The 21120-nt window shown below is 46.3% G+C and overlaps 1 protein-coding gene across 1 annotated transcript in view; it reads left to right on the top strand.

Moving 5' to 3' along the window:
• The first annotated feature begins 5347 nt into the window (after positions 1-5347).
• LOC139380308 (DNA-binding protein SATB2-like) overlaps positions 5348-21120 on the top strand; it is a 72391-nt gene continuing 56618 nt past the window's right edge. The window contains exon 1 of the mRNA XM_071122902.1: positions 5348-5410. The gene's annotated coding sequence lies outside the window, so the exon portion shown is untranslated. The remainder of the gene's footprint in view (positions 5411-21120) is intronic.

Here is a 21120-nt window from a genome sequence, read left to right as displayed (position 1 = left end):
TCTGGCTTTAAACTTACTCTTGAAACTTGTAATAGTTGAATGCACGTGGTGCGGGATGTTCCCCAATGCTGGCAGTGGGGCCGAGTAAAAAAGTTTGGGAACCCCTGGTTATTTGAAAGTAGTCTCTGAAATTATTTTAAATTGACATTTTGGTTACACTTTTTCATTCCCCTGTGTTGTTGTCCTGTAGCATAGAGGCTTCACCAATTGCCCAAAGCTACACACACAACACAGTCATAACGGTGGTATTAATTCGGCATCATGGCTGACATATTCCAGATGCAGTTTTCTTTAAGTTATTCTGCTGACTTCTTGAATTTAAGTTTGCTTTGTGCCGGAGGTCTGCGTCAAATCACCAGATGATTTCCTATCAAATCCCAGCATGGGCTTCGATGGGGATGTAAATAAAATACTGTTATTCTTATTTTGGGGCTGTAGTGACGCAGTGGGCACCGAGGGGCTTAGAATCTAGATACTGTATCATCCAGTGACTAGCCTAGCCTACTCAGTCTCCGTCAGCCAGTACAAGAGGCTCGTTGGAGCCTGGTCATTCGTTGCATTTAGACCTTCCATCAGAAATCCCGCTCCCTTCGCATCCCAATTAAATGAAATCGACGCTTTTTGTGGGTCTGTTTGTCTCGCCCCCCCCCCCCCCCCCAAATCTAGACAGACCTGTTTCAACTTACCTGGGGATGATGTGTGCTCAATTGTTCTAACTGCTTCATAATTACTGTCATGTTTCACGAAAGCTTTAGGGATATTTCATGATTTGAATAATGTAAAAGCTTCTTTCGGGTTGTTTTCTATTGGGGCTATTGTCGAAATCAATTTTTCATTGTTTCACGGCATTCTGAAGTTTCTCGCTTGTTTGAGCTCATGTGCAAGACTCACTGCTACTACTGCCTTTCAACAGACGTATTATTTTAGATAACCAGTTTCCCAAGAAATGGAAAACAGTGAAGTGGAGTAAGTGCAGGAGAGATGCAAAGGAGTCACTAAGCAGTGTTAAATTATTTAAAAAGACCCGAATAGACAAGAAATAGCTGCTTTGCCAGAGGAAGTGAAATGCACATCAAGTTATCAAAACATTTCTTTGAAAAATACCACAGGATAAAACAAATGCGTCTACTTCATTTAATCCGCCTTTAGGTGAAGCGTTGAAATAAATGCCCGCACGCAGCTTTGTAATAGGCTCCATCCAATAGCCAGGTTGCTTGACAAGCGCCTTGCGTATAGCAATTAAACTAATACGACGGTTGTCGTTTAATAGGCAGCCTAATACTTTTTTTTGTAATATTCAAATATGTAATGTAAATAATAAGACATATTCCGTGTCAGACAAAAATAGAAATATATTTATAAGAATAGTAGGCCTATAGGCTATCAATAATCATATTTGAGGATAATAGATAACAGATCTATACTTAAATCACATTTTATACCCCTTAAATTCGAAATTCATTCCAAGTATTTTCGATAACACTTATTTGTTTCACTTGTAAGGAAGGACATTGGCGTTTTGATTGCCTGTTCTTCTAGACATTTTAAATTACGTGTCTCTATAGTTTAGTGGCGCATAAATCATTTTTTATCCTTGTGACAAAATTCACACAGATTGCTTTGTAAAAGTGACACGTCGAGCCAAGGCCATTCTGCCAGGAGCCACAAACACGTCCATTTACACGTCTCGTTTTCACGTATAAATTAAGACTACCTATAATTTTCGATTTGAAAAGGGGACATTTTTAGGTTAAGTTAAAACCATTGGTCTAACAAATTACATATTTGCCGAGGTCACGTCGGCCACAGTCTAGCTTTAGGGCCATCTTTAAAACACCACCGGTTCTTTATATAAGCTGAGGTTGGGCATTTCACGACCCAAAATGTTCTCATTGAGAAAAAATATATTTTAAAGATCACTTCAGAAAATGAACCAGGCATTTTACGCACGTGTTAGATATTTTAATTATACCACCCCTTTCCCACTTACGGGTTGTGCACACCGGTTGTGTAGAAGTGTAGGCCTATGCCTTCCGGCACTCCAAATTGCTGCTACTCATCTGTCGTACTTGGAGTGGTGTGGGACTGCGTGCAGTGTGTCACAGGCGTTGGATTTTTTTCAACTTGTGTGTTGCTTGCTTTTCAGTGCCATAGGCCTACCAGTATTAAACCACCGAAGAAGTTGCTCACGTGTAGCATGATTATTTTTGTTGTGATGCAACGCATGGATTGTGAAGACTATGTCAAATGTATAATTCCAAACAAAAAATGTGCACATGGCGTGCAGCGCCCAACTCGTTAGCGCACACACACACGTTTCAAAAGCAGGGCATTTTTTAAAAACCTTTATTTAACTAGGCAAGTCAGTTAAGAACACATTTTTATTTTCAATGACAGCCTACTGGGGAACAGTGGGTTTAACTGCCTTGTTCAGGGGCAGAACGACATATGTTTACCCTGTCAGCTCGGGGATTCGATCTTGCAACCTTTCGGTTACTAGTCCAATGCCTCTAGGCTACCTGCCGCAAATGTTTGCCTCCCCCAAAGACATATGTTGATTAATTGGTTTATAATACTTTTACAAATCAAATATAAGGTATTGTCTGGTCAAAAATTGTTGTTCGTTCCAAGAATCGATTTGAGAAACCTTTATGCACAGACCAGACGCTGGTCTCTAGTCTACGCACTGCTACATCATCATCATAATCATATTTAATATTATTGACGAATGAGCTACGCGCATTGGCCGGCGTTTCGCCACTGTCACCTCTCACGAACCCCAGCGCGCATCTCGTGTATTCTGCACCCAGAACACTGCGATCAGCAGAACGGTTCCAAACCGCCAATGGTCGACCTTTTCGAGCTGTTATTGAACCTTCATTACGGTGTTCCAAACCAGGTAAGGTTATGCGGCGGCACTCACTTCTAGCCTATGCTGGTAAATATTAAATTGAAACATGTATAGAGTTTTATTGATGTGACTTGTGGAGAGTTTTTGACAAAGGGTGTCGTTAACAATTTGAGTTGGCAAAGAGCGTTGTTAACACTGTGACCGAAAAACGATACGATTCCAAGGTGCCCTCTCTGACACTTTAAATCAAGTTATATCAGTCTTGCGTTCATTCTCGACATTCTCGAGACGATTATTTGATCGGTTTTGTCTGAGATTGGACATCGTGATGTTTGCTACCAATGGGCCTCCACTTAAAAAACAAATATGATCCAAGTGTTTTTACAACATGTATCATCTCCAGAGACTGTTCCGTGGATTTCGTAAAGCAAATGGCAATTGTTAGGCTATATCATGCCTTACAAAACACTGCAAACAGGAATAGAATGACCAAAAGTATCGTTTGAGACGTGCATGAAATATTGCTGCACGCGCCACTGTATCTCCTACATATTGCCCACCCTCTCTCTATATGACCCGCGCGCAGGCACTCACGTGGAGGTTCGGGACCTTCTCCTGCTTGTTGCGTCAGTTATTCAGGAGGCTAAACTATGCATCTCGAAGGCATAAGTAGCGTCGTGTGGCCGGTCCTCACATGTACTGATGCCCATCAATGTGATGTATCACACTGTCTTTGCGAGGTTTTGGGGTCGGTTGCAGGTAAATCAAATAGTCATCAAATATTTTACAAATATTCCAAAGTTTTGACTGTGTTAATTAACACCAAAACTATATATATATATATATATTGTTTTGTTTGTTGTGCATGCATGCTCCTATGGCAACACATGATAGTATTCTTTAAAATACATCTAATATCCAATTTAATCTGAAGGATTTGAGTCTTGACCCACAGGACACAGATGTCAATTCAAGGTCTATTCCACGTTGGTTCAACGTAATTTCATTGAAATTACGTGGAAACAACGTTGATTCAATCAGTGTGTGCCAAGGTGGGCAATGAGACAGAAAGGCAGACAGCAAAGTTAACCCTTCCATAGTGCCAGGCTGCCAACCATGAAGCGGCATATACGTTGTTCATCACCATCACACCGTGTGCTATTGAAACTCACCTTAAACCTATCAGAGCCTGAAACATAAAACACAGCTTATCAAATATTTAGGACAGACAGTTTTGTGTCGCTCTCTCGTCGAGGTCGTCCTGACTTTAGCACATAAACGAGAGGGCCACACAAAACAATTTGGCCTCATTATGTATTAAAAGCCGGTGACATCTGTCTGTCTATCAAGAATGTGGTTTATTATTAACTGCTTTCACCTGACACTCCTGTTGTATTTACACAGGACATCTAATAAAACAGACGGGCAGAGGCAGGGACGGCTATTTAGTCCACGTTTATTAGACTACTGATATCGTTGTTGAGCATGGACTTAAACCTCACCCTTTTGTATATCATCTGCCTGCCAATCTACTCTGATGGTAGTTCATTGTTGTTAATTGTCAGTAATGACATCATTTGTATCTGACACAGGCACACATTGTATCAGAAACCAAATATATGTGAATGGCAATGGCGCACAGTCTCGCCAAAACTGATGTTTGAAAGGAAAAAGACAAATAAGTGCAAAATGTTCTGACTTTTATATTAGTTGGATTTAAGCAAAACACCAAGGAAGGAATAGGCCTAATTACTTTTGATGCCTCCTCCCTCCTCCCCTCTCCCCTGCGCTCGCTTCCGTCTCTCCACGCCTCTCTGCCTCTCGCCTCCCTCTTCCATGAACCAGCCTGTCAGTTAGCGCGCCGGTTGACACGGGACTGATTGAACGTGACACAATCAGATTGCTCTCCGTGAAACTGTAACCGTTTAGCGGATATCAAGTTTTCTTCAGTTCAAACATTATCTGTGTCGCAAACACTGTGATTTCGGTACATTTTTATTTTGTTTGAGGAACTTGGTTGTTTTGCCTGTTGTTACAATTTTTCTGGTTATGATGCGTTTTGTGTTTTCCTTGTTCCCGCTGGTGAAGCAGCCACGAGTTCAAAGGAGGGCAGATTTGTGCCTCAGCCTTTTCTAACCGGTGACGACTGAAACGAAGTGCGATCAAACGACTCCAGCTGTGCCCATTGACGAAGTCCTCTGCGCCGCGACACGCAGCGGCTCGAGCTCCAGCAGGATTTAGCGCTCAAGCCAGCCTCCTCGAAGCACTGGGTCTGGTGCGAAAGAGACACTTTCTCTCTCTCGCTCTCTCTCTCTCTCTCTCTCTCTCTCTCTCACACAGACAATAAGCCAACATTGTCTACCCTTGTCACCCATCCTCCCCTTTCTCTCGGACTCGCTCACATCCAGCGCCCCGAGAACGAAGTTGTGTCCACCGCACCGACTCTAGCCGATTTCCGCCCGTCGTTGATCCGACGCAGCCCAACCCTGGATTCAATACTTTTAATCAATGGACAGAGCCTCCTCAACGGCCAGCAGAGGTACAGACACGCCATAAGCAGTGAGTACAAGTCAGAGGTGTTCCATAGTGACACATCTCACCGTTTCCATCTATTTCACATGAATTGTAATAAGCCATAATGCTGTATATATTTTGGACCAGACATGAGCAGCAGCTGTGTTATGCAGTAATGCAATTGATTACGAGAAAGAGAAATCACGTGTTGCGCTCAGGTGTAAAAAGCCAATCTGGGGTTTGTTATCAAATTGCTAAAATGATCGATAGGCTAAACTATTGGCTTAAAATGTTTAATTGAATTATTAATAGGCCGATAACGATATCTATAGCATATCTCCAATTCTCCCAAAGTTGTTTATGGGAAGTTTTTCGGCGACTTAATCCATATAACAATCTATTTGGTCACATATTTCATCACCAGACTAAACGATCTAAACGATTATTATAATTATTATTATTAATTATTATTATTAGTAGTATTATTAGTAACCTATTATATTAATAGTCCAATGTAATAATATGATGACAATTATTATGTTAGCCTATAGCCGACTGATAAATTATAGTATGATTACTAACTATAACAATTCATGATTATCAAGCAATTTCTATAATAATGATTTCACATATGCCGACATACTGTATGTAGCCTTTCATTCTGTTTCATCTGATTGATGTGACTCGTGCATAAGAAAGGTCAGACGAATGTCCCTATGGTAGACTAGGGGAAAACGAGGAATACACTTCTAGCTATGCATGCAGTCTTTAAATATATATATATATTTTTTATTTATTTATTTAACCTTTATTTAACCAGGCAAGTCAGTTAAGAACAAATTCTTATTTTCAATGACGGCCTGGGAACAGTGGGTTAACTGCCTGTTCAGGGGCAGAACGACAGATTTGTACCTTGTCAGCTCGGGGGTTTGAACTCGCAACCTTCCGGTTACTAGTCCAACGCTCTAACCACTAGGCTACCCTACCCTAATATATAATTATTATTTCACATTTATTTAACCAGGTAGGCTAGTTGAGAACAAGTTCACATTTACAACTGCGACCTGGCCATGATAACTTCTTTTTAAAATATTTGATTACTTTTTACATGTAGGATTGTGCTCATTTTCAGCTCGTGAAACGGCATACTTCTTCATTGTCAAAGTGAAAACAGTTATTTTGATAACTCCATGGTTGTTATAAGGTGTGATGTTTATCAATCAAATATAGATTATGTAAAACACAAATTCATTTTTCTTTCAGTGCTGCCCCTGGTTGGAATTTGGTTTAAAACCTAGGCTATTCAGTGTTCCTGAGAGTGTATCAATAGAAACACCTCGTTTAGAGTAGAGTTGGCCCTGTAATGTCACACACAAAGGTTCATCTTCCTTATTGTTATGTCTCCATCGAGTAAACACTTTCAAATTACAAATCATTAATTCACTCTCCTGCATAGGCCGGGTTGCACGTGCTATTTTAGCGTATCCCAGCGTATTTTGTGTTTTAAACTACAGCCTGAGTAAAGTTTTAGGCCTACGTTTGCGATGAGGTTTTATGGTGTTTATGGTGACTCATATGGTGAACCTTTTTGCCCCAAAAAGATAATCGTTTGAGTGAATAATTTATCAATTCACCAAAGGACTAGGTTAGGAGACATGCGCTGCTCTCGCGAACGTGTGTTTTTCCCAAAATGGAACATATTTCTTTATATTTGTGTGTGTGTGTGTGTGTGTGTGTGTGTGCTTATTTAGGTTGTCTTTTTCCTTTGACTAATATGTAACCTTATTGAAGATTTGGACTTAACTGTTGTCTCAGGAAAATCACATAATGTAGCCTACTTTGTGAAACTGCGTCATGATTAGCATTTTCTTAGAACTGTCTTGTTGAACTTTTTAATGACTGAATGACTGAGCCATTACTGTTTGAAAGGTGTCAGTTGAGTTATAAATTAACAGACAAGTTTTTAATTTAGAATTACGTGAATTTCCACTCATGGAGTTAATGAAAAGGCACATATTAACTAAATCATTCATCAAATGATGTAGTCATTATGTCGCGAATTAGTTTTGTTGTCATTTGTTGGACATTAGCCTATATTATTGTAAACCCATACGAAATATAATTACATGTATTCTAATTAATTAATATCATATTTTAGGCCTATAATAATACGATCATGTGTCTTCTAAGCATCCTAATTAAAAGCTATATGCCAAAACGCGTTGGTAGGCTATTGAATAATAAACAAACACTTTCTATTGATCTGCTATTCCTAAAAGGTGGCTGAATAATTTTCACATTTCTAATTTGCTCTCCTCACCCTAGTTAGACTGCGAAGCAGCTACCGAAGCCTAAACAGTTTCCTCTTCACCCAATAGAACATTTCGTCACTTGTCTAACTGTATTCCTAAAACTCTAGCGTTCATACAAAGTCATGCATACTATTTGTTAGATTTAAATCGTATCATGTATGGATTGATTAGTGGCTAATAGGCACGTAATGGTAGGGGAATATATATTTTATTACCTGTATAATAATCCACATAGCTACTTCGATCTCATCCTGTATTAGGCACAGCATACTTTCACCGAATTCAACAGCTCCATACCTCCAATACTAATGAGAAGAGCATGGACGTATAGACTGATAATGAGCTTTATGCAACAAAGTTATGAATCCCACACGGCATCAGTGACAGTGGAGGTAGGCTAGTCTGTCTCTCATTTTCACAGAGGGGGTCGTCTGATCCTTTCCTTAACAGGCCTCTCCCTAGGCCTACAAATCTCTCTCATGCACAGACCAATTATGCTCGTTTTTTTCTTTTGTGAGACATCGTCAAAAGGAGGCCACGGGCAACCAAACGGGCAAGTAAGTCAGGAAGCGGCCTTAAACGCAAATGTTGCCAATACAATTATAAGGTCTACGTTTCCTCTTGCAATCAATACGGGTAACATGCATCAGGGGTTGAAGCAATGCTGCATTTCAGACTAAATGGAAAACAGTCGCTCCCATCATTAAGTCGGGGAGTAGCTCTGGCAAAAACGTTTAGGCCAATTCTAGTACAGTAGAGAGAGAGATTAGTTGTATTGTTGACACCAGTCAAATGGAATGGAACCATTATTTTATTACAATTGTCATCTTCGACCATTTTCTCTTTTACATTAAACGTATCTCTTGTATGTTTGAGTAAACAGAGCAGTCCAACAAAGCCGAAAGAAACAGGAATTTGTGTCAGCTCTTAAAATGTAGATTTTTTTTTTCATTCACACCAGATCTCCTTTTGTTTAAAGTTTGCGTATATGTTGAGATTTTTTTGCACAGAGCTCACATTTTCTCGGCACTAGAAGGAACTGACTTTATAGCGCGCACAAGCGCGTGTCATAACCGAAAGAATAGATTTTTTTTAAATGATGGAAATCCGACTTTTCACCGTTCCTTTTCTCATACCATTACTTGAATTTCGCCTGAGAGTTATGTGAATTCTAAACTATGATTTGTATCACTTCAGGAAATGTTTTTCAACTGTCATTGACCCCGATGCCAACTGACATTTTTTTTCTTAATTTTTTGTAATTTAGCAGATGCTCTTATCCAGAGCTACTTAATGGAGCAATTAGGGTATGCTCAAGGGCATATCAACACATTTTTCACATATTCGGCTCGGGGATTTGAACCAGCTCGGGGATTTAACTTTTCGGTTACAGACCCAACGCTCTTTAGTGCTAGGCTACGTGCTGCCTTAAGATGCACGTCATCATCAAAGGGCATCATCCGCCAATTTGAATATTTGAAATCAGAGCGACTTAAGAGAAAGTATACCCGACTTAACTTTCTCTCCCCAGTAATACTGTAGGCCTATCTACATTTATTTAAATAATCACAGCCAATTTGATAATGAATGTGGCTGTTTTGGGGGAATGCTATACACAAGAGTCAATCATTTAGCTGCTTAATGAAATACTCAAATGTGTCAAGATTGCATCAAAAGCAATACGCTAAAAATGAGACTTGTCACCGCTGCATTTTTGCCATATCCCTTCATCCCTCCATCCTCCATCCCTCCACATATCCCTTCATCCCATCTTCCTCCCACCTCCCTTCCCTTCATCCCATCTTCCTCTCTCCATCCGCAACCCCGCCCTCCACAGCAATCTGTGTTCACATATCAAAGGTGTGTCTGTGCTATTAAACAGCAGATTAGATATCGGCAGGGATGGCCTATTGGGAAATAAAGGGCATACTAATAACCACTTCAACGTAGCGATCCAAATGGTAGCTTCTAGTCTTCCATCGTGTGTTCGGTTCCCGCTGAGAACACCCATACCATAAAATGTATGCACGCGTGACTGTAAGTCGCTTTGGATAGTTATCATGGCATAATATAAATGAATACACTGGACATATAAGTGCTAAACTGTATGTTACTGTAAAGCCTAGAGGGGTTGATGGTGTCCAAGCCGCAGCCATTCCTCTTCTGGTGAGTCTGGTGTGATTCTGGTGCGATCCAGGCTGAGGTGGGACTGAGTTGAGTTGGATTTGGCATGTAGTGTGTGCAAAGAAGCAGCCCTGTTGATGTGGCATGCCTGTTACTGTGTAGATTATCTAGTGGCCGTCACAGCCGTCCACACAGCACACCATACACAGGAGATCAGGACACAGTGGGTGTGAGGCCGCTGCTCCAGTGTCATTGCTGTCACGCGGAAGGCTGAGTTGGTGAGTGTGTCTCTGTTAGTGTGTGTGCGCATGCGTGCGTGAATCACCCCCCTCATGCGTGTGTGTGGTGTGTGTGGTCCCAGACTGTGTTAGTCAGAAGGCTGACCTAGGGTCCCATGTGTGTGCCTGTGAGTCAGTGTGTGGTCCCTGGAAGTGTCAAAGCAGTCAGCCTGTGTTGTGTGTGGCCTGTGGTTTGCGTGTGTGTGTGTGCCCGCATATGTGTGTGTGTTTTCCTGTGTATGTGTGTGTGTGTGCATGCACAAAGGGTGGGGCTATAAAGTCCTGCTGTTAACTCTTATCAAATGAGATGTTTATGAGAGAGCTAAACATGTTCGCCAGAAGGGCTCTCTCCCCCTCCAACTCCCCCTCCAACTCCCCCTCCAACTCCCCCTCCAACTCTCCCCCTCTCTCTCCAACTCTCCCCCTCTCTCTCCAGCTCTCCAACTCTCCCCTTCTCTCTCCAGCTCTCCCCTCTCTCTCCAACTCTCCCCCTCTCTCTCCAACTCTCCCCCTCTCTCTCCAACTCTCCCCTCTCTCTCAAACTCTCCCCTCTCTCTCAAACTCTCCCCTCTCTCTCAAACTCTCCCCTTCTCTCTCCAACTCTCCCCTTCTCTCTCCAACTCTCCCCTCTCTCTCCAACTCTCCCCTTCTCTCTCCAACTCTCCCCCTCTCTCTCCAACTCTCCAACTTTCCCCCTCTCTCTCCAACTCTCCCCCTCTCTCCAACTCTCCCCCTCTCTCCAACTCTCCCCCTCTCTCTCCAACTCTCCCCCTCTCTCTACAACTCTCCCCTCTCTCTCCAACTCTCCCCCTCTCTCTCCAACTCTCCCCCTCTCTCTCCAACTCTCCCCTTCTCTCTCCAACTCTCCCCTTCTCTCTCCAACTCTCCCCTTCTCTCTCCAACTCTCCCCTCTCTCTCCAACTCTCCCCCTCTCTCTCCAACTCTCCCCCTCTCTCTACAACTCTCCAACTTTCCCCCTCTCTCTCCAACTCTCCCCCTCTCTCCAACTCTCCCCCTCTCTCCAACTCTCCCCCTCTCTCTCCAACTCTCCCCTTCTCTCTCCAACTCTCCCCTTCTCTCTCCAACTCTCCCCTTCTCTCTCCAACTCTCCCCTTCTCTCTCCAACTCTCCCCTCTCTCTCCAACTCTCCCCCTCTCTCTCGAACTCTCCCCCTCTCTCTACAACTCTCCAACTTTCCCCCTCTCTCTCCAACTCTCCCCCTCTCTCCAACTCTCCCCCTCTCTCCAACTCTCCCCCTCTCTCTCCAACTCTCCCCCTCTCTCTACAACTCTCCCCCTCTCTCTACAACTCTCCCCCTCTCTCTACAACTCTCCAACTTCCCCCCTCTCTCTACAACTCTCCCCCTCTCTCTACAACTCTCCAACTTTCCCCCTCTCTCCACAACTCTCCCCTTCTTTCTCCAACTCCCTCCCTCTCTCTCCAACTCTCCCCTTCTCTCTCCAACTCTCCCCCTCTCTCTCCAACTCTCCCCTTCTCTCTCCAACTCTCCCCAACTCTCCCCTTCTATCTACAACTCTCCCCCCCTCTCTCCACAACTCTCCCCTTCTTTCTCCAACTCTCCAACTCTCACCCGCTCTCCAACTCTCCCCTTCTCTCTCCAACTCTCCCCTCTCTCTCCAACTCTCCCCTTCTCTCTCCAACTCTCCCCCTCTCTCTCCAACTCTCCCCTCTCTCTCCAACTCTCCCCTTCTCTCTCCAACTCTCCCCTCTCTCTCCAACTCTCCCCTCTCTCTCCAACTCTCCCCTTCTCTCTCCAACTCTCCCCTCTCTCTCCAACTCTCCCCTTCTCTCTCCAACTCTCCCCTTCTCTCTCCAACTCTCCCCCTCTCTCTCCAACTCTCCCCCTCTCTCTCCAACTCTCCCCTTCTCTCTCCAACTCTCCCCTTCTCTCTCCAACTCTCCCCCTCTCTCTCCAACTCTCCCCCTCTCTCTCCAACTCTCCCCTTCTTTCTCCAACTCTCCAACTCTCACCCTCTCTCCAACTCTCCCCTTCTCTCTCCAACTCTCCCCTCTCTCTCCAACTCTCCCCTCTCTCTCCAACTCTCCCCTTCTCTCTCCAACTCTCCCCTCTCTCTCCAACTCTCCCCTTCTCTCTCCAACTCTCCCCTTCTCTCTCCAACTCTCCCCTTCTCTCTCCAACTCTCCCCCTCTCTCTCCAACTCTCCCCCTCTCTCTCCAACTCTCCCCTTCTCTCTCCAACTCTCCCCTTCTCTCTCCAACTCTCCCCCTCTCTCTCCAACTCTCCCCTTCTTTCTCCAACTCTCCAACTCTCACCCTCTCTCCAACTCTCCCCTTCTCTCTCCAACTCTCCCCTCTCTCTACAACTCTCCAACTTTCCCCCTCTCTCTCCAACTCTCCCCCTCTCTCCAACTCTCCCCCTCTCTCCAACTCTCCCCCTCCAACTCTCCCCCTCTCTCTCCAACTCTCCCCCTCTCTCTCCAGCTCTCCAACTCTCCCCTTCTCTCTCCAACTCTCCCCCTCTCTCTCCAACTCTCCCCCTCTCTCTCCAACTCTCCCCTCTCTCTCAAACTCTCCCCTCTCTCTCAAACTCTCCCCTCTCTCTCAAACTCTCCCCTTCTCTCTCCAACTCTCCCCTTCTCTCTCCAACTCTCCCCTCTCTCTCCAACTCTCCCCATCTCTCTCCAACTCTCCCCCTCTCTCTACAACTCTCCAACTTTCCCCCTCTCTCTCCAACTCTCCCCCTCTCTCCAACTCTCCCCCTCTCTCCAACTCTCCCCCTCTCTCTCCAACTCTCCCCCTCTCTCTCCAACTCTCCCCTTCTTTCTCCAACTCTCCAACTCTCACCCTCTCTCCAACTCTCCCCTTCTCTCTCCAACTCTCCCCTCTCTCTACAACTCTCCAACTTTCCCCCTCTCTCTCCAACTCTCCCCCTCTCTCCAACTCTCCCCCTCTCTCCAACTCTCCCCCTCTCTCCAACTCTCCCCCTCTCTCCAACTCTCCCCCTCTCTCTCCAACTCTCCCCCTCTCTCTACAACTCTCCCCCTCTCTCTACAACTCTCCCCCTCTCTCTACAACTCTCCAACTTTCCCCCTCTCTCTACAACTCTCCCCCTCTCTCTACAACTCTCCAACTTTCCCCCTCTCTCCACAACTCTCCCCTTCTTTCTCCAACTCCCTCCCTCTCTCTCCAACTCTCCCCTTCTCTCTCCAACTCTCCCCTTCTCTCTCCAACTCTCCCCCTCTCTCTCCAACTCTCCCCTTCTCTCTCCAACTCTCCCCAACTCTCCCCTTCTATCTACAACTCTCCCCCCCTCTCCCCCTCTCTCCACAACTCTCCCCTTCTTTCTCCAACTCTCCAACTCTCACCCGCTCTCCAACTCTCCCCTTCTCTCTCCAACTCTCCCCTCTCTCTCCAACTCTCCCCTTCTCTCTCCAACTCTCCCCTTCTCTCTCCAACTCTCCCCCTCTCTCTCCAACTCTCCCCTCTCTCTCCAACTCTCCCCTTCTCTCTCCAACTCTCCCCTCTCTCTCCAACTCTCCCCTCTCTCTCCAACTCTCCCCTTCTCTCTCCAACTCTCCCCTCTCTCTCCAACTCTCCCCTTCTCTCTCCAACTCTCCCCTTCTCTCTCCAACTCTCCCCTTCTCTCTCCAACTCTCCCCTTCTCTCTCCAACTCTCCCCCTCTCTCTCCAACTCTCCCCCTCTCTCTCCAACTCTCCCCTCTCTCTCCAACTCTCCCCTTCTCTCTCCAACTCTCCCCTTCTCTCTCCAACTCTCCCCTTCTCTCTCCAACTCTCCCCTTCTCTCTCCAACTCTCCCCCTCTCTCTCCAACTCTCCCCTTCTTTCTCCAACTCTCCAACTCTCACCCTCTCTCCAACTCTCCCCTTCTCTCTCCAACTCTCCCCTCTCTCTCCAACTCTCCCCTCTCTCTCCAACTCTCCCCTTCTCTCTACAACTCTCCCCCTCTCTCTCCAACTCTCCCCTTCTCTCTCAAACTCTCCCCCATGAGCACCACAACATACTTGACTACAGCACTTCATGAATGCTCAACATACTCACAGATAAACACCCCACAATATCACAAGACTCACATTCAGCTACACAGGTTTTCATATAATTTCCATTGACACTTATGTTGTTGTGGTGGCGTGGCAGGTTCGTGCCAGGATGGTGCTATCATATTAGTACCCAATGGTAAGCAGCCAATCCCTCCTCCCCAGAGAGACAGAGAGACAGACAGAGAGAGACAGAGAGACAGAGAGAGAGAGAGAGAGAGAGAGAGAGAGAGAGAGAGAGAGAGAGAGAGAGAGAGAGAGAGAGAGAGAGAGAGAGAGAGAGAGAGAGAGAGAGAGAGAGAGAGAGAGAGAGAGAGAGAGAGAGAGAGAGAGAGAGAGAGAGAGAGAGAGAGAGAGAGAGAGAGAGAGAGAGAGAGAGAGAGAGAGAGAAAGAAAGAGCAGAGGAGAAAATAGCAACACTTCTAATATCTCTCCCTCTACCCATCTTTTATCTCTGTCATAGAGAGCAGCATTAGCCAAAAGTATGATAGCCCTGCTGTAAAACAGGACTTTGTCCCAAATGACACTCTTTTCCATATGTAGTGCACTATTTTTTTTTTACCAGGGCTCAAAGGGATCTCATCTAAAGTAGTGCACTATACAGGGTGCCATTTGGGACACAGTGTTTATTGGAGAACAGAGCTCTGCTGAGTGAACGTTCAGTAATGTGATTCATCTAATCTTTCCTGGTAATATGGTTAATAATGTGTCATAAGCCCTTCTCCCTTCCTGCTTTGCATTTCTATGGTGGAGCATTTCTTTAATACAATCTGATCACACTGTTAGCAAATAGATAGGTTTGTGTGGGACAGGCTAGGCATGTGTGGTTTACTATGTGGGGGCGAAGAGCTACTGGAAATTTGTCTCTCTCGTTTTCGCTAAGATGTTTAGCCTTCCTCTGTTTTTGTGCTCTGTCTCTCCACAGGTTATCTGCATTTAGTCTTTTCCATCATTCACTTTATATGTGTATTCTTTCAGACTGTATTTCTCTGTGTTCTTACTTACAATGTTTCTCCTCCACTCGCTTTTGTTCTCCATCTGTCCTAATACAATCTCTCCCTCTCGCAACCTCTCTCACCCCTCACCCTGTCACTCACCCCTCACCCTGTCTCTCACCCCTCACCCTGTCACTCACCCCTCACCCTCACCCTGTCACTCACCCCTCACCCCCAACCCTGTTTCTCACCCCTCACCCTGTCACTCACTCCTCACCCTGTCACTCACCCCTCACCCTGTCTCTCACCCCTCAACCTGTCACTCACCCCTCACCCTGTCACTCACTCCTCACCCTGTCACTCACCCCTCACCCTGTCTCTCACCCCCAACCCTGTCTCTCACCCCTCACCCTGTCTCTCACTCCTCAATGTGTCACCACCCTGTCACTCACCCCTCACCCTGTCTTTCACCCCTCAACCTGTCACTCACCCCTCAACCTGTCACTCACCCCTCACCCTGTCACTCACTCCTTACCCCTCAACCTGCCACTCACTCCTCAACCTGCCACTCACTCCTCAACCTGCCACTCACTCCTCACCCTGTCACTCACCCCTCAACCTGTCACTCACTCCTCACCCTGTCACTCACCCCTCAACCTGTCACTCACCCCTCACCCTGTCACTCACCCCTCAACCTGTCATTCACCCCTCAACCTGTCACTCACCCCTCAACCTGTCACTCACTCCTCAGCCTGTCACTCACCCCTCAGCCTGTCCCTTTTATAGTGTTTAGGGAGGTGAAAGGGGAGGATAGAGGAAGGTAGAGAGGAAAAGAGAGAGAGGAGGTGAATGAGAGAGAGAGAGAGAGAGAGAGAGGAGGTGAATGAGAGAGAGAGAGAGAGAAGAGGTGAATGAGAGAGAGAGAGGAGGTAAATGAGAGGGGGAGAGAGAGAGAGAGAGAGGAGGTGAATGAGAGAGAGAGGAGGTGAATGAGAGAGAGAGGAGGTAAATTAGAGGGAGAGAGATAGAGAGAGGGGGGTGAATGAGAGGGAGAGAGAGAGAGAGAGAGAGAGAGAATGGAGGTAAATGAGAGGGAGAGAGAGAGAGGAGGTAAATGAGAGGGAGAGAGAGAGGAGGTGAATGAGAGGGGGAGAGAGAGAGAGAGAGAGAGAGAGGAGGTGAATGAGAGGGGGAGAGAAAGAGTGAGAGAGGAGGTAAATGAGAGGGAGAGAGAGCGAGAGAGAGAGAGAGGAGGTGAATTAGAGAGAGAGAGAGAGGAGGTGAATGAGAGAGAGAGAGAGAGAGAGAGGAGGTGAATGAGAGAGAGAGATAGAGAAAGGAGGTAAATGAGAGGGGGAGAGAGAGAGAGAGAGAGAGAGAGGAGGTGAATGAGAGAGAGGAGGTGAATGAGAGAGAGAGGAGGTAAATGAGAGGGAGAGAGATAGAGAGAGGGGGGTGAATGAGAGAGAGAGAGAGAGAGGAGGTAAATGAGAGGGGGAGAGAAAGAGAGAGAGAGGAGGTAAATGAGAGGGAGAGAGCGAGAGAGAGAAAGGAGAGGAATTTGAAAGAGGAGGTGAGAGAGAGAGAGAGAGAGAGAGATAGAGGGGAGATGAATGAGAGGGAGAGAGAGAGGAAAAGAGAGAGGAGGTGAATGAGAGGGAGAGAGAGGGAAAGAGAAAGAGGAGGTGAATGAGAGGGAGAGAGCGGGAAAGAGAGAGAGGAGGTTAATGAGAGGGAGAGAGAGGGAAAGAGATAGAGGAGGTGAATGAGAGGGAGAGAGAGGGAAAGAGAGAGAGGAGGTGAATGAGAGGGAGAGAGAGAGAGGAAAATACAGGAGGTGTACAAGCGAAGGGAGAGACAGTCTCTTTGGCCTTACACAGTTCCACCCTGTCATTTGACTGCACAATTCTAAGAATGAATATGAGTTGGCCGATGGCCCCCGTATTACAAAGGATGATGGAAACTCATGAATACTCTTTGCTCTGTGTCTCGTACAGTATAGGAAGGTTTAGAATGACACGTGTGTGTCTGTGTGTTTCACAGATTGTTTATAGGTGTGTTCATTGCTCTGTAGTATTGTCTCATCAGTAAGGGTGGGTCTGTATTCTTCCTTTGTAATCTTACGTCTGTGCCTGTGCATTTGTTGTGTCTGTGTGAGACTGTGACATTTAGGAGTAGCCACTTATGAATTGTAGATTAAACCTTAGTGTCCAAGATAATCAAGTTAGTGAATTTCAAAGGAGTTTGTATCTAAATAGCTGCTCAAGGTCTCAAAAATGCCTCTGTGTCTTCTCTGTTATCACAAGGCCTAACAAGATGGCCGTCTCTGGGACAGATATTTAACTTCTTATCGACTCAATATTAACTGACGCTTTTATCTCACTGTTGATCTCCCAGCACCATATAAGTATCACAATGTATGATACAGTAGGATATTAATTTGAGACAGTTTGGTACAGAAGGGAAATGTGAATTATTATGTGGGTTATAATTAATGGAAATGTTTGTAGGGGTCGATAACATTTTTTACATTTCCTAACTTCAGAAGCCTTTTTAAACCTCAAATACACTACACATTTTAAATATCCTGCTCAGGAAAGTTATCCTGCAACAGGGTGATCTGTTTCTGGTGAACCTGACAAGGCCAAGTCATCTAACAGTTATATCTGGCCTGTTAGATAGATCGGTTTATTCCTCATGAAATCCGTTTATATATCGACCTTTCATAAGAACAGTTAGTAACTTTTGTCAACATTCAGTGTATATACAATGTGGAAGTGCTTCTTAACCATTACACAACTATCTGTGTGTGTGTGTGTGTGTGTGTGTGTGTGTATGTGCGTGTGTGCGTGCGTGTGTGCGTGCGTGTGTGCCTGTCTGTGTGTCTGTCTGTGTGTGTGTGTGTGTGTGCCTGTGTGTCTGTCTGTGTGTGTATGTATTCATCCGTGCTTGCATTTGTGTATGCACTCATATTTTTCCCTGTAAGTCTAGACTAGGCCATGGCACTCACCCACACACACCCATACAGACACACACACCCATACAGACACACACACCCATACAGACACACACACCCATAGAGACACGCACACCCATAGAGACACGCACACCCATACAGACACGCACACCCATACAGACACGCACACCCATAGAGACACACACACCCATACAGACACACACACCCATAGAGACACACACACCCATACAGACACACACACCCATAGAGACACACACACACACCCATACAGACACACACACCCATACAGACACACACACCCATACAGACACGCACACCCATACAGACACACACACACACCCATAGAGACACACACACCCATACAGACACACACACCCATACAGACACACACACCCATACAGACACACACACCCATACAGACACGCACACCCATACAGACACGCACACCCATACAGACACACACACACCCATAGAGACACACACACCCATACAGACACACACACCCATACAGACACACACACCCATACAGACACACACACCCATACAGACACACACACCCATAGAGACACACACACCCATACAGACACACACACCCATACAGACACACACACCCATACAGACACACACACCCATAGAGACACACACACACACCCATACAGACACACACACCCATACAGACACACACACCCATAGAGACACACACACCCATACAGACACACACACCCATAGAGACACACACACCCATAGAGACACACACACCCATACAGACACACACACCCATAGAGACACACACACCCATACAGACACACACACCCATAGAGACACACACACACACCCATACAGACACACACACCCATAGAGACACACACACCCATACAGACACACACACCCATACAGACACACACACCCATAGAGACACACACACACACCCATACAGACACACACACCCATAGAGACACACACACCCATAGAGACACACACACACACCCATACAGACACACACACCCATAGAGACACGCACACCCATACAGACACACACACCCATAGAGACACACACACCCATACAGACACACACACCCATACAGACACACACACACCCATACAGACACACACACCCATACAGACACACACACCCATAGAGACACACACACACACCCATACAGACACACACACCCATAGAGACACACAGCCCCATAGAGACACACACACCCATACAGACACACACACCCATACAGACACACACACCCATACAGACACACACACCCATAGAGACACACACACACACCCATACAGACACACACACCCATAGAGACACGCACACCCATACAGACACACACACCCATAGAGACACACACACCCATACAGACACACACACCCATACAGACACACACACACCCATACAGACACACACACCCATACAGACACACACACCCATAGAGACACACACACCCATACAGACACACACACCCATACAGACACACACACCCATAGAGACACACACACACACCCATACAGACACACACACCCATAGAGACACGCACACCCATACAGACACACACACCCATAGAGACACACACACCCATACAGACACACACACCCATACAGACACACACACACCCATACAGACACACACACCCATACAGACACACACACCCATAGAGACACACACACACACCCATACAGACACACACACCCATAGAGACACACAGCCCCATAGAGACACACACACCCATACAGACACACACACCCATACAGACACACACACCCATACAGACACACACACCCATAGAGACACACACACACACCCATACAGACACACACACCCATAGAGACACACACACCCATACAGACACACAAACCCCACAGACACACAGCCCCAACCCCACAGGCACACAGCCCCAACCCCACAGGCACACAGCCCCAACCCCACAGGCACACAGCCCCAACCCCACAGGCACACAGCCCCAACCCCACAGGCACACACCCCCAACCCCACAGGCACACAGCCCCAACCCCACAGGCACACAGCCCCAACCCCACAGGCACATAGCCCCAACCCCACAGACACACATCCCCAACCCCACAGACACACAGCCCCAACCCATACAGACACACAGTCCCAACCCCACAGACACACAGCCCCAACCCGTACAGACACACAGTCCCAACCCCACAGACACACAGCCCCAACCCATACAGACACACAGCCCCAACCCCACAGGCACACAGCCCCAAGCCCACAGACACACAGCCCCAACCCCACAGACACACAGCCCCAACCCCAGCCCCAACCCCACAGGCACACAGCCCCAACCCCACAGACACACAGCCCCAAACCCAGCCCCCTCCCCACAGGCACACAGCCCCAGCCCCCTCCCTACAGACACACATCCCCAACCCCAATAATGACACTATGACACATGGGTGGCTCTGCTCTGCTCTCGCTACAGGTCCACAGGCTAACAGGCATTGTCTGGCTCTGGGTTTCATATTTAATATACACCACATTCTTACAATCCATAATTCAGAAAGATAAATGTTTCACCAGATCACCGGATTTGACTGAAAAGGGATTGTCGTAGATATTGATACTTTTCAGTGAGGCTGCTATTGTTAGTGGGTTTGGTCTGCCTCGTCTCGAGACAGGAACTTAATAACAGTCAGGACATTGGAGAGGCAACACAATGTCCTCTGGGGTGTATCAGCCTCCTCCTTATTGGTACAAGTTGACTTCACTGGGTCTCTACAGTAACAAACATCACATTAACATCACATTAAAGAGGGGAGGAGAGGAGAGGTTGTATCAAATTAACTGAGAGAGAGTTGAAGGGAGCGGAGGTCAGTGTGGCAGGAAGGAAGATACGATTCAACGTTATGCAAAAGAGAAAGCTATCATCTCTGAACCTTATTCACTGTTGCTACACAACTTCCCATTTACTATGATATCCTTCCTGGTGCACGACCACACACTGGGCTAGCTAGCGTACCGGAGGCTCTATTCTGTGTTGTTGTGGTAAAGCCACCAGCCAAGCTATAAGGAGTAAAAAAATCATCTTAATTACAGGAGGTTGGGAGTCAATTTGTCTCCATGCA

This window comes from Oncorhynchus clarkii, chromosome 22 (assembly GCF_045791955.1).
Source record: "Oncorhynchus clarkii lewisi isolate Uvic-CL-2024 chromosome 22, UVic_Ocla_1.0, whole genome shotgun sequence".
NCBI classification, from domain to species: domain Eukaryota; kingdom Metazoa; phylum Chordata; class Actinopteri; order Salmoniformes; family Salmonidae; genus Oncorhynchus; species Oncorhynchus clarkii.
Note: the sequence above shows the minus strand (reverse complement) of the source record. Positions and strands in the feature narration are given on the sequence as shown.